The sequence below is a fragment of the Ailuropoda melanoleuca genome, chromosome 3 (assembly GCF_002007445.2).
Source record: "Ailuropoda melanoleuca isolate Jingjing chromosome 3, ASM200744v2, whole genome shotgun sequence".
NCBI classification, from domain to species: domain Eukaryota; kingdom Metazoa; phylum Chordata; class Mammalia; order Carnivora; family Ursidae; genus Ailuropoda; species Ailuropoda melanoleuca.
The window spans coordinates 118,882,691-118,895,301 of NC_048220.1; the positions used below are offsets into that span (position 1 = coordinate 118,882,691).

Below are 12,611 nucleotides of genomic sequence, written 5' to 3' on the forward strand. Positions count from 1 at the left end.
TTCAACTATTTCAGCCATCAGTTTGTACTCCATAATTGAGAGTCAAGAAGGCTTAGGAGACTTGAAAACTGAATGCAATATGTGATCCTGTTTGCAAGTGTTTGGTCCTGTCATATCCACTAATTCCAATGGTCAAAGCAAGTCCTATAGCCAAACACAAAGTCCAGGGGTAAGGAAATAAATAGTCTCTGCCTTTGTAGGAGTGGGAAGAACTACACAACCACATGGGGAATAAGCTGGATCGGGCAGGGGGGGGGGCGGCAAAAACTGGGGCTATTAATGCAATCTATTACCCCACTTAATCCAAGTTTTCAGGAATGGGAGCTGGTAGTTTAACAAGCCCTCCAGGTGATTCTGATGCATGCTGAAGTTTGAAAATGACTGGGCTCCACAGATTGCTGGGCCTCACCCCCAGAGTTTCTAATTCAGTAGGTCTTGAGTAATACCCAAGGATTTGACATTTCTAACAATTTCCTCAATGATGCAAATGCTACTGGATCCAGGGATCATATTGATAAATACTGGGTTAGGAGACAGGGAAAGGCTTCTAAGGAAAATGTCTCCTAAAATGAATTTTGAAAGCTTGGCAGGAATTGTCAAATGAAGAGGGGTAGTATGGGTGTTCTGGGCAGAGTGAAAAACAGGTGCAAAGGTAGAAAGGCGTAAAAAATGCATGACAGGTTTTAAGAAATTTCAAGTACTTCAGCATGAATACAATGAAAGGTGCGGACAGTGAGGAGGTTAAATAGTCAAAAGCCAGATCATGAAAAAGCCTTAAGTGTTAAGTAGTCCAGATGTGACTCATTGCTACAACAACCATGGAAAGATTTTATATTGAGAAAATGATCTGAACAGATCCTGTAACAGTGGAGGAGTAGAAGGTGCAAGACTGTAGACAGGAAGAACAATAAGGTAGGAAATACATCAATGCAGCAATGAGACCCTGAACCAAAACAGGGCAAGGTAAAAGCAAGAAAGAGATAATATAGGAATAAAAGAAAGAAACTTGGTGACAACTTGGATGCGGAGGGCAAGTGAGAGAAAAGCATCTAGGACAACTTTCAGGTTCTGGTTTGAGCAACTGAAGGTGTAATACACACACATTATTAAGCATACATACCAAACCCTGCTTCAATCTGTAAGGATATGAGGCAGTTTACCAGAAAAAAACAGGATAAAAAACAAACAGGTGAAGGATTCAGGGCAAGGGATACATTTAGACAAATAAAAATGGCACAAAGAAAAGGACATTATATTGCTCTCCAAATCTCCAAGAATTGGCCATCAAATGTGGCTTAAGCTTCCTAGTTAGCAAGACAAAGGAAGAAAATACACAGAGTCTATAAAATAAGAGTCAGTTGCTCAGAAGAAGTACAGCTTTTCCAAGATACTATAATCTGAGAGAAGTTTCCCCAGTGAGTCCTCATAAAGAAGATTGACGATGACACAGGTTATGGAGAAAGTTCTGGAAAGCATTCCTAAGAAACCGAAAATTTATTTTGGGTCACTCTTTTCTTTTTAAAAACTGCATCCTAAATGCACAATTCAGTAAAAGCAAACCTTTAAAAGGGGCCAAAATCATTCAATCTAAGCACACAAATCTCTAATAAGGCTTAATCTCAGGGTAAAATACTGAATATTCAGGGGCAATGGACAGAATGACACCTATTAGTCAGCCCTCCCTTCATATATCTTCTCCTAACTGGGCTTCTGAAAAATTGAGATGGCATAGGATACATGATGGAATGCAAACATCTGGTATTACTAAGAGCAGAAATATGTGTTTTCTCAATCAATTAATCAAGGCAAGGCAAATGAAGAGAAGATAATCTTATGAAGTTTAAAGAAACCTACCCAAAATTTGTTGTACTTCTACAGAGAAGCCTCAGGCAGGTTAAAATCTTCTTCCAAAAAAGTCTGATTCTACTGTAAAGGATGAACGAGTGGATCGTAGTCCCAAAATTCAAAACCAGTACTACTAATTGCAGATAAATGCTATCTATTGCAAATTTTCACAACCTGCAAGCCCAAAAGTTGATAAAACATCTTATACTAGGCAAGACTTTGTACTGCCTATATTGTTTAACATACCACCAATTCTCCTTCATAGCAAAGACTATGTATATACAATTTTACTAGGCTGCCTAATTGTAAGCAGCATGTGGCCTATATTTTGAGGTGAAAGTGGGGAGAAAGGAATTTGTATTCACTACATGCCAGCTATGTGCCAGGCACTGTGCTAGCTGCTTTTATTTTTTTTTTCCATTTAATCTTCCTAATAACCCAGTGAATAAGTCTCATTATTTTCATTTTAAAGACGGGGGAAAGAACAAACTTTAATGAATTGCCCGAAGTAAAATAATTAGTTAAGATGTGAAATCAGGATTCCCAACCAATTTGTCATCACTCAGAAACAAAGATTATAAAATGACTCTCAAAGAGAAAAAAATATGTTCAACCTTACTGTTAATATGAGAAATATGAACTAAAACTACACTGGGATAGCAAGCTTTCAATTCTGGCCAACCGGATGAGAAACATTAAGACGCTCTTCTTAAGGCTATAGAGAAATAGGCACTCTCATACACTGCTGGTTAGAATGCAAAATGGAGTTGAATTTAGCAATATCTAACAAAATTATATATGCATTTATGTAAATTTTTGACCTCATAAGTCCACTTCTAGGAATTTACCCTCCACAAATATGTAGACCTTACACATTGTGTAATGTTAATCATTACAGCATTATTAGCAAAAGAAACATTTGCAAACAATCTAATGTCTAAGTAAAGGAAACTGAATAAACTATGGTACATCCACATTATGGAATATTGTGCAGCAGTTAAAAAGAATGAGAAATAACTATGAACTGACAGGGAATAATTTCCAGGAAATGCTAAGTGAAAAAAAGCAAAGTGCAAAAAAAATGTATACAGAGTACAATCTTCCTCTAATGAAGGAGAAACAGGAATATACATAGGTATTGCTTAATCACAAAAAGAAATCAGGAAAGATGAAAGTAATGAAATGCTTACCCATGGGGGAAGTTGGAATAGAATGGTAGTAAGACTCCTGACATACCTTCCTAATACCATTTGACTTTGACCCATGTAAATGTTACACAGACTCAAAAAACCCAACATTAAATCAAAATGGATAAAAAAGCAAATCCTAATATTGAACATAAACAGCAACAAATGAACCAAACTGCATTATCAAATAATAATATAATCACACAAAAATTTAATCGAAGTAATTCTGACCACAGTACTCTGACTATATGCCATTACTGGGTGTGGTGGGTTGAACTGTGGTCCCCTTCAAGTATGTCCATCCAGAACCTATGAATGTGACCTTATTTGGAAAAAGTCTTTGCAAATGTAAGTAAGGATCTGAAGATAAGATCATCCAGGGATTAAGCGTGAGCCCTAAATCCAATGAACATGCCCTTATAAAAGAAATAGAAGACACAGAGAAAAAGGCGGTATGAAGAGGGACGGTAAAGATTGGAGTTATGCAGCCACAAACCAAAGAATGCCTGAAGCCACCAGAATCTGGAAGAGTCAAGGAAGGACTCTTTCCTAGAGCCTGTAAAGGGAGAAGGAGCCTGCTTACACCTTGATTTTAGACTTGTGGCCTCTAGAACTGTGAGAATGAATTTCTGCTGTTTTAAGCCACCAAATTTGTGGCAATATAGTACAACAGCCCTAGAAAACATGTATACTATGATATATTCTAAGGACATAAATGATTGAAAAGAAATATTTTTTTCTCATTCAGTCACATATATTTATTAAGCATTTCCATATGTCACTGTGCAAGGCACTGGGCATATGTGGGTAAGCAACAACATTAAAATGCTCTGTCCTCATAGAGCTTAGAAAATTAGTGAAATTCTATTAAAAAATGCTAAACAAACCTTAAGCCAATTTCCTGGTGATATAGGACCTTTCACTAAAAGTTAAAAAGAAATCTTCAAATGTACCTAGTGTGTTTTATGTTGGCAGTGGTGTTGATATAGCAATTCTAATACAATATGGTCTTGGAAGCCAAGTGGAGAAAGTCTTCAAGGACAAAGAAGACATCAACTGTGTCGCTTACTACTGAAATCTGAAAACCACTGGACCTGGCAACATGGAAGTCACTGGTGACCCCAAGGAGACAAATTTTGAAAGTGACAGGATCTAAGAGCAAAAATCTATTTAGTATAGGCTTAAAGAAAGAATGGAGAGGAGGAGTATGACAGTGAATACAGACAATTTTTATAAAGGGGATTGAGCATTTGAGTAGCAGGAGGATAAAGAGAAGAGTTTTTCATTTAAAATGGAAGAAATAACATTATGCTCATGAAAATGAATGATCAAGGAGAGAAAAAAAATAATGATAAAGGAGAAAGGGGAGAATTACAGGAGGGATATCTTGGAGTATGTGAGGGACTGAGACCATAGTGAACAAGTGGAAGGGCTGGCTTTAGGAACATGGATAATTCATTTAAAGGAACAGAAAGGAAAGGAGAGTATATCTAGGTATAGACACTAGTAGAAAATACGTAAATAAATGTGATACCAGGTACTTGTGAAAACTCTTCTGATTGCTTCAATATTTTCACTGTTACAGGAGGTAATTCAGCTAAAAGTAAAGGAGGAGATGCTGAAGGTTTTGACGAGAGGGAGAAAGTATGAAAAACTCATCTAGAAGAGGAAAAGAGTGAAACGATCAAGTAAGTGTAGTGTGTAATTGCTGGGAGCATTAAGAGTACACTGTCACTGGGGCGCCTGGGTAGCGCAGTCGTTGAGCGTCTGCCTTCGGCTCAGGGCGTGATCCTGGTGTTCCAGGATCGAGCCCCACATCGGGCTCCTCCGCTGGGAGCCTGCTTCTTGCTCTCCCACTCCCCCTGCTGTGTTCCCTCTCTCGCTGGCTGTCTCTCTGTCACATAAATAAAAATAAAATCTTAAAAAAAAAAAAAAAGAGTACACTGTCATTATTTTAAAGTGAGACCAGTCATCATGGTTCTATTTTTTTTTCTTCAGTCCCATTCAGCTGCAAGAATGAGATTTAATTATGGCTATAGTTTTGCCAAGACAGAGAGGGGCAAAAAAACCGAAGACATGCAAGGGAGTGATTATGATTGGCCCATGAATTTAAGATATAAGGAAAGAAAATAAGGGTACAGGGGTAAAGAAAACCAGTACTGCAACATCCAATACTTGTGAATTAGTCCTTCCATCCTGCAACAATTTAATCCTTTAGCTTCTGTAGCTCTATCTTCTCTCTTGTAACCTTATTGACGGACTCCATTGATTGCATTTTCTACAATGGTTTATTATCTTTCACCATTTTTCAAAGTCCAGCTACTTGGCCCTATGTATACCTCCTCCAAAATTCATTTATTCTCATGGCTTCTGAGAGACCATGTATGGCTTCATTATGTGAGAATTAATTCATGATTCTTCAGTGACACTACAAACTCTTATAGTACCAATATATCAATATACCTGACATTCAACAATCATTTCCTTCAAAGTGCTGGCATCTCAGATAACATTTCTAAAATGAAATCACTTCCTGTAACCTTCAATTTCTATCACTGTTCCCATTCATTAGTAATCCAAACTCTCAGGCTATAAAATTTTTTTTAAATCCCTGTTATCACCTATATGATTAATCAATTCTTCCTTTCCTGTTATGTTCTAATTCTAAATTTAAAATCTCACTATCAGGCACGTGGATTATTATAATCACCAATTAATTAGATTTTTAAAAAAACTTCTATCAGCTGTACTTCGTGCAGGTAAGCAATGAACTGCCCTTAAACAACTGTTTTTATTACTTATTTCCATAATTAACTGCCATAAAAACATCTACAAACTTAATTCTAAAGTTCTTATTTTCACGTTCAATCTCCTCCATAATGTACATTTTCTTTTCAATTATATTTTCCCTGCTTCCAACATAAACTTCTCATTCTTGCAGATTGGTCTTTTTGCTGTTCCTCAAACATGCTATCCTCAAATTTTGCACCAATAAATTTCCTTACAATGTTCTTTTCCTTCTATACCTAAACCAATTCTACCTGTCTGTCAAACTCCACCAATTCTTTGAAAACTTCCTTACTACTGTACTTCACAATTTTTTAATAAATTCCTGAGTTACCTGTATATAAGTCAGGACCTGGCCATGTATAATTCTATTTTCTCTAATCATTTCATGAACACCTTACTGGCAAAATCTTGTCTCATTAATTTTTTTCGCCTTCTTATAATCCTAGCACAATGGTGGCATATGCTTAGGTTAAACTGAAATGAACAGTCAGAAACTGCTAGTAAATGGTATTAGATGAAAACTCAAGGCCTTACACAAGCACTAGGTAAGAAGAGTTTGTAATATGAATGCTGAGCAAGTTGATGTTTTTAAAGTGATAACAACAGGAAGTCATAATCGAACATAATCAGGTGATCTTAAAACTACAATCGTCACATGTTAAGCTTATATTAGCAGCCTCATGTTTGTTTTTATTGGAAAGGGAACCATATTTTAACAGAGACCTATATCAGTTATATTCTAGAATTCCCTTCTTCCCCCCTTTCAGTACTCTTACTAAGAAGAATTCAAAAATTAGAATTGAACTTTTACACAGATTGATAATTCAAATTTTTTAGAGAAATGTAGAATAAAACCCAAAACAGATCCATAAAAACCTGGTAGTGTTACTAACTTCTCACTTACCAAACATAAATGCTGTGAGAACAAGAAAGGTGAAATAATAAAATCCAGTTGGTATCTTATCTTTGCTAAATTAAATAAAATCTGGTAATTTTTACTATTAATTTCTGTACATAACTAAAAATCTGCCTGGCTTTAATTATTACATTAAAATTAGATTCTTTATCAAAAATTACCATTAAGTTGATATTAAAAACAAACTTCTGCTTTCTGCATATTATGACTCTTAAGTTTACAAGCCTCCTTTCTTGAAATCTATTCAATTCTCATTCCTCTAACACCAAAGCCCAGAAATGAAAAATGTCTCTAATGGGTTTTAAATAACCACTATGCAAACATAAACAATTAAATACTATAATTTCCAGAGACACTTTTGGCTAAATAGAATCACAATATTTTAAAGGCAGAAGAAAAGTTAAGTTACTAGTCCAACTTGTCTATTCTACGTAAGAAACAGGAATGCTGCATGTTTATAAAGCTTCTGGGGATCAGTAGTGGGGAAAAATATCATTACTACAGCTAGTGTAATGAAGAAACTGGGAATTTATTATACTATGAAATTCACATAATAACAAAACTCAATGTAGGTTCTCATACGGCATTTAGTTAGATACAAATTCTACTAAATACTGACCTGGATAGTTAACCACCAAAGAAACATAACTAGAACTGATGATATCAGAGCTTAAAAATATGCTATATTGGGGGGCGCCTGGGTAGCGCAGTCGTTGAGCGTCTGCCTTCGGCTCAGGGCGTGATCCTGGCGTTTCCGGATCGAGTCCCACATCGGGCTCCTCCGCTGGGAGCCTGCTTCTTCCTCTCCCACCCCTGCTGTGTTCCCTCTCTCGCTGGCTGTCTATCTCTGTCACATAAATAAATAAAATCTTTAAAAAAAATGCTATATTGGGATAAAAATTCAATTTAAAAAGTAGTTTGTGATAAATTGCAATGTATATTGTAATCCCCACAGCAAACTCTTTAGAAAATAACTCTTAAAATGGCAAAAAAAAAAAAAAGAAAAGAAAAGAAAAGAAAAAAGTCAACAGAAATTAAATGGTACATTAAAAGAATACTCAACACGAAAGGCAGTAAAAGATGAACGGCAGGCATAAATCCAATTATATCAATAATCATATTAAATGGGAACAGATTAAACATGCCACTCAAGAGGCAGAGATTATCATACTGACCCAAGGACATTACTTCTACAAAAGACATATTTCAGATTCAAAGATGCAGATAGGTTGAAATAAAAGAATGAAAAAGGTATTCCATACACACAGTAACAATGAGAACTCTAAAGTGGCTACAGAATAGCAGATCAAATAGACTTTGAGATAAACAGTACCAAAGACAAAGAAGGGATACTTCATAATGATGAGTCAATAAAATGTCAGCAATATATAACATTTATAAAACAAAGCCACCAAATACATGAAGCAAAACTGAAGGAAGAAACAGAAAGTCAGCAAGGATGTAAAAGATTTGAAAACTACTAACCAATTTGACCTAATCTTACATTTATAGAACATTCCACCCAGACTGTTCAGAATACACATTCCTTTTAAGCACACATAGAACTTTTTCCAGAACTGACCACATGCTGGGCCACAAACAAATCTATGTAAGTTTAGAATCAAAAAAGGATGTTCCCTGACAATAACAGAATAAAATTTAAAAATCCATAATTGAAAGAAATCTGGGGAAATCCATGGGTTAAAGCTGAAAATATTCTGAACTCAGTAAGAATGAAAACACAACATATCAATCACTAAAGCAGTGTTTATTGGAAAATTTATAGATTTAAATGCCTAGATCAGAAAAGAAAAGTCTCAAATGAATAACCTAAGTTTCCCACCTTAAGAAATTAGAAAAGGCAAATTAAATCCAAAGCAAGAAGAAAAAGAGTAAAAATATATGAAATAACAAAAAAAGAGAAAAATATCAATGAATTCTAGTTTGTTCTTTCAAACCACCCCCCAACCCAACAATAAAATTGACAAACCCTTAGACAGAATGACCAAGAAAATAAGAGAGAAAAGCAGAAACAAATTACCAAAACCAGGAAAGAGGACATCACTACTGACCCTAGAAATTAAAGGGGTCATAACAGCATATTATGAACAAGTTTAAACCAACAAATTATGAGAACTTCTATTAAAAACAAGGAAATCCTAGAAAGACACAAATTATCAGAAGTGACTATAAGCAATATAAAATCTGAATAAATCTGTAACAAATAAGGACACTGAACTACATATAAAAATCTTCAACCAAGACAGGCTTAGGAAGACATGGTTTCATTGATGAAGCTTATGAAATATATAAGAACTTATTCTATGAGGTATTACCTTGATACCATAGACAGACCCAGACAACACAAGAAAACTATGATCAATATCCCTCATTAACACAGATACAAAAATCCTTTTAAAAAATTAGCAAACTAGGGGTGCCTGGGTGGCTCAGTGGGCTGAGTGTCTGGCTGTTGATTTAGGCTCAAACCATGATCTCAGGGTCCTGAGATTGAGCAGGCTCAGCACTCAGGAGTCTGCTTGGGATTGTTTCTCTCTTCCTCTCGCTCCCCCTGCTCCCATACACATGCTCTCTCTCTCTCTCTCTCTAATAGATAAAAAAAAATAAGTAAAATCTTTTAAAAAATTAAAAAAAAAACTAAGTTCAGCAACATACAAATTCAGCATATATATATATAAAAAAAGTATTATGCATTACCACCAAGTGAGATTTATCTTGAGAATGCAAGGTAGGCTAACCACCTGAAAATCAACTAATGTAAAACACTACATTCATAGAATAGGGAATAAAACCCACATGATCATTTTGACAGATGCAGAAAAAGCACATGACAAAATCTAATACCGATTCATTATAAAAATGCTCAAAAAACCAGGAATAGAAGGGAATGTCTTCAACTTATTAAAGGGCACCTATGAAAAGTCTACAGGTAACATCATACATTATGGTGAAGACTTCCCCCCAAATATCAGAACAAGGATGTTTATTTTTACTACTTCTACTGTACGTTCTAGCCTACAGGGCAGTAATGCCAAAAATAATAAACTTTAAAAATAAAATTTAAAAAATTTAAAAGATATTACATACATTCAGATTAGCAAAGAAGTGAAACTGTTTATTATCAGATGACATTATCCTATATGTGGAAAATCCTAAGGAACCACTAGCACCAATAAACAAGGTTAGTAAGGTCACAAGGTATAAGATTAATAAACAAAAATCAATTGCATTTCTATATTCTAGCAAAAATGTGAAAATTAACAATACCATTCAAAATAGTACCACAAAGAATACTTAGAAAAGTTTTTTTTTTTTAAAGAAGTAGAATATTTGTACAATGTTACAAAACAACATCTAAATAAAACGGAAAAACATTTCATGCTCATGGACTGGCAGACTCAATATTGTTAATATGGCAATTTTCCTCAAATTAATCTATAGGTTCAACACAATCCTTTTCAAAATCCCAGGTGGCATTTAAAAAAAAATAGAAATAAGCTGATCCTAATTTTATATGGAAATTAAAAGACCTAGAACAGCCAAAACAATCCAAAAAAGAACAATGAAGTTAGAGGACTTGATAATACCAATTTTAAAACCTGGTAAGAAGTTACAGTAACCAAGACAGTATGTTATTAGCAAAAGTCTAGGTGTAAGGATAAGATCAACAAAGAGACCTGAGAGTCCAAAAATACATTTCTTATATTTATAGTAGGACTGACTTTCACAAAGCTGCCAAGATAATTCAATGGGAGAAAGGATATTCTTTCAAAACAAATGGTTTTGGGACAATTGGATATCATAATTAAAAAAATGAACTTAGGCCGTGCTCACACAATACACAAAAATTAATTCAAATGGATCAGAGACTAAATGTACGAACTAAAATGATAAACCATCTAAAAGGAAATATAGTACAAAGTCTCTTTGGCCTTCAGTTAGGCAAAGAGTTCTTAGACAACAAAAACATGAGCCATGAAAGATAAAATTGATAAACTGGACTTCACTAAGATTAAAAACTTTTGCACTTTAAAAGACACCAACAAGAAAATAAAAAGACAAGCCACAGACTGGGAGAAAATATTAAATCACATCAATGCACTTATATTCAGAATGTAGATGAACTCTCATAACTAAGACAAAAATCCAATTTTAAAAATGGACAAAAGACTTGAAGAGACATTTCACCAAAGAAGACACGTGAATGACTTATACCCACAAAGAAGTGCTCAGCATCATTAGTCATTAGGAATATGCTAATTAAAACCACATGGGATACCAAGACACACTCACTAAATTGGCTTTTAAAAAAAGACACATATCAAGTGTTGGTGAGAATGCAAAGAAAATGGGAATCCTTCTCCCCCACACACACTTTTTTAAAGAAACTGGAACCCTTATAAATTGCTGATAGGAATGTAAAATGGTACAGCCACTTCTGAACACACTTGGGCAGTTTCTTTAAAAAGTTAATTTATCATACAACCCAGCAATTCCATTCTTAGGAACTACCTATGAAAAATGAACACATATATCCACTCAAAGACTTCTCCATGAATGTTCAAAGGAACATTATTCATAATAGTAAAAAACCGGAAATGATCAAAATGTCTAACAAGCAGTGAAAGAGTAAACAAAATATGGTGTATCAATACAATGAAACATCATTCGGCAATAAAAAGAAATGAAATACTGATATGTGCCATGCTACGGATGAACCTCAAAAACATTATGCTGAGTCAAAGAAGCCAGATGCAAAAAACTACATATAGTATGATTCCTTTTGGATGAAATAACCAAAAAAATTTATAGAAACAGAAACTAGATCAGTAGTTGCCTGAGGCTGATGAAGGGATGTGGGAGCTGACAGATGACCACAAATAGGCTTGAGGAAAATTTTGGGGGTGATGGGAAAGTTCTAAAACTGGATTGTATTGATGATTGCACAACCCTATAAATTTACTAAAAGCCACTGAGTTATATAATTACAAAAGAAAATTTTATATTATGTAAATTATACCTCTGTGAAGTTGAAAAAACGCAACTGGAGATATTACCCTCCTTTAGCAATAAACATTTTTCCATAGTTCAATATTCTTTCTTAAAAAAGAAGATCATGTAGAATAAAAAACTTATAGTACATATTAATCAGATACTAACAATATCTGAGAATTCAAACACAAACACTATGATGTGGAAAGAAAGCAATCATAATATTTAAGCAAGTTCACACACTGTCACCTCTATGTAAAGACTATTTCACTTACTCTAGGACGGCAGATACATTCAATATAATAGCCTTGTTTTGAATAGAATCACTGATATATAAGAGTAGAAAGGCATTTTATAAATAATCTAGTACAATCCCATTGTTTTACATATGAGAGAAAGCAAAGAAATGTAACGACGTGTTTAGGAGCACACTTTCAAAGTTAACTGCGAAGCTTCCCAGTCTTTCCCAATCTTCTGACTTTCCTGCTTTTTCTGTACACTGACTATGGTTTCACTGAAAGAAGAAAATGATAGATAGGGTGCCTGGGTGGCTCAGTCGGTTAAGCATTTGCCTTTGGCTCAGGTCAGATCCCAGGACCAGCCCCACATCAGGCTCCCTGCTCAATGGGGAGCCTGCTTCTCCCTCTCCTTCTGCCACTCCCACTGCTTGCACTCTCTGGGCTCTCTCACTGTGTCAAATAAAATCTTTTTAAAAAGAGAAAATGATAGAAGATTATAAAAAATAATCACAGGGAAATATCCAGTTAACAGCTAAGCAGATGATTAATTTTTCATCATATGAACAAATCTCTTGTAACTCCAAATTGTTGGTTCTTTTTAGATTCTACAAAAAAGAAAAT

General features: G+C 34.8%; 1 protein-coding gene across 5 annotated transcripts in view; it reads right to left on the reverse strand.

Moving 5' to 3' along the window:
• Positions 1-12,611, reverse strand: part of NIPBL (NIPBL cohesin loading factor) — a 185,028-nt gene that overhangs the window by 116,244 nt on the left and 56,173 nt on the right. The window contains exon 1 of one of the 5 annotated variants that reach the window (XM_034657009.1): positions 7,358-7,487. The exons of the other annotated variants lie outside the window; for them this stretch is intronic. The gene's annotated coding sequence lies outside the window, so the exon portion shown is untranslated. Of the gene's footprint in view, positions 1-7,357; positions 7,488-12,611 lie in introns of those variants that run through there. 5 annotated transcript variants of the gene reach the window in all.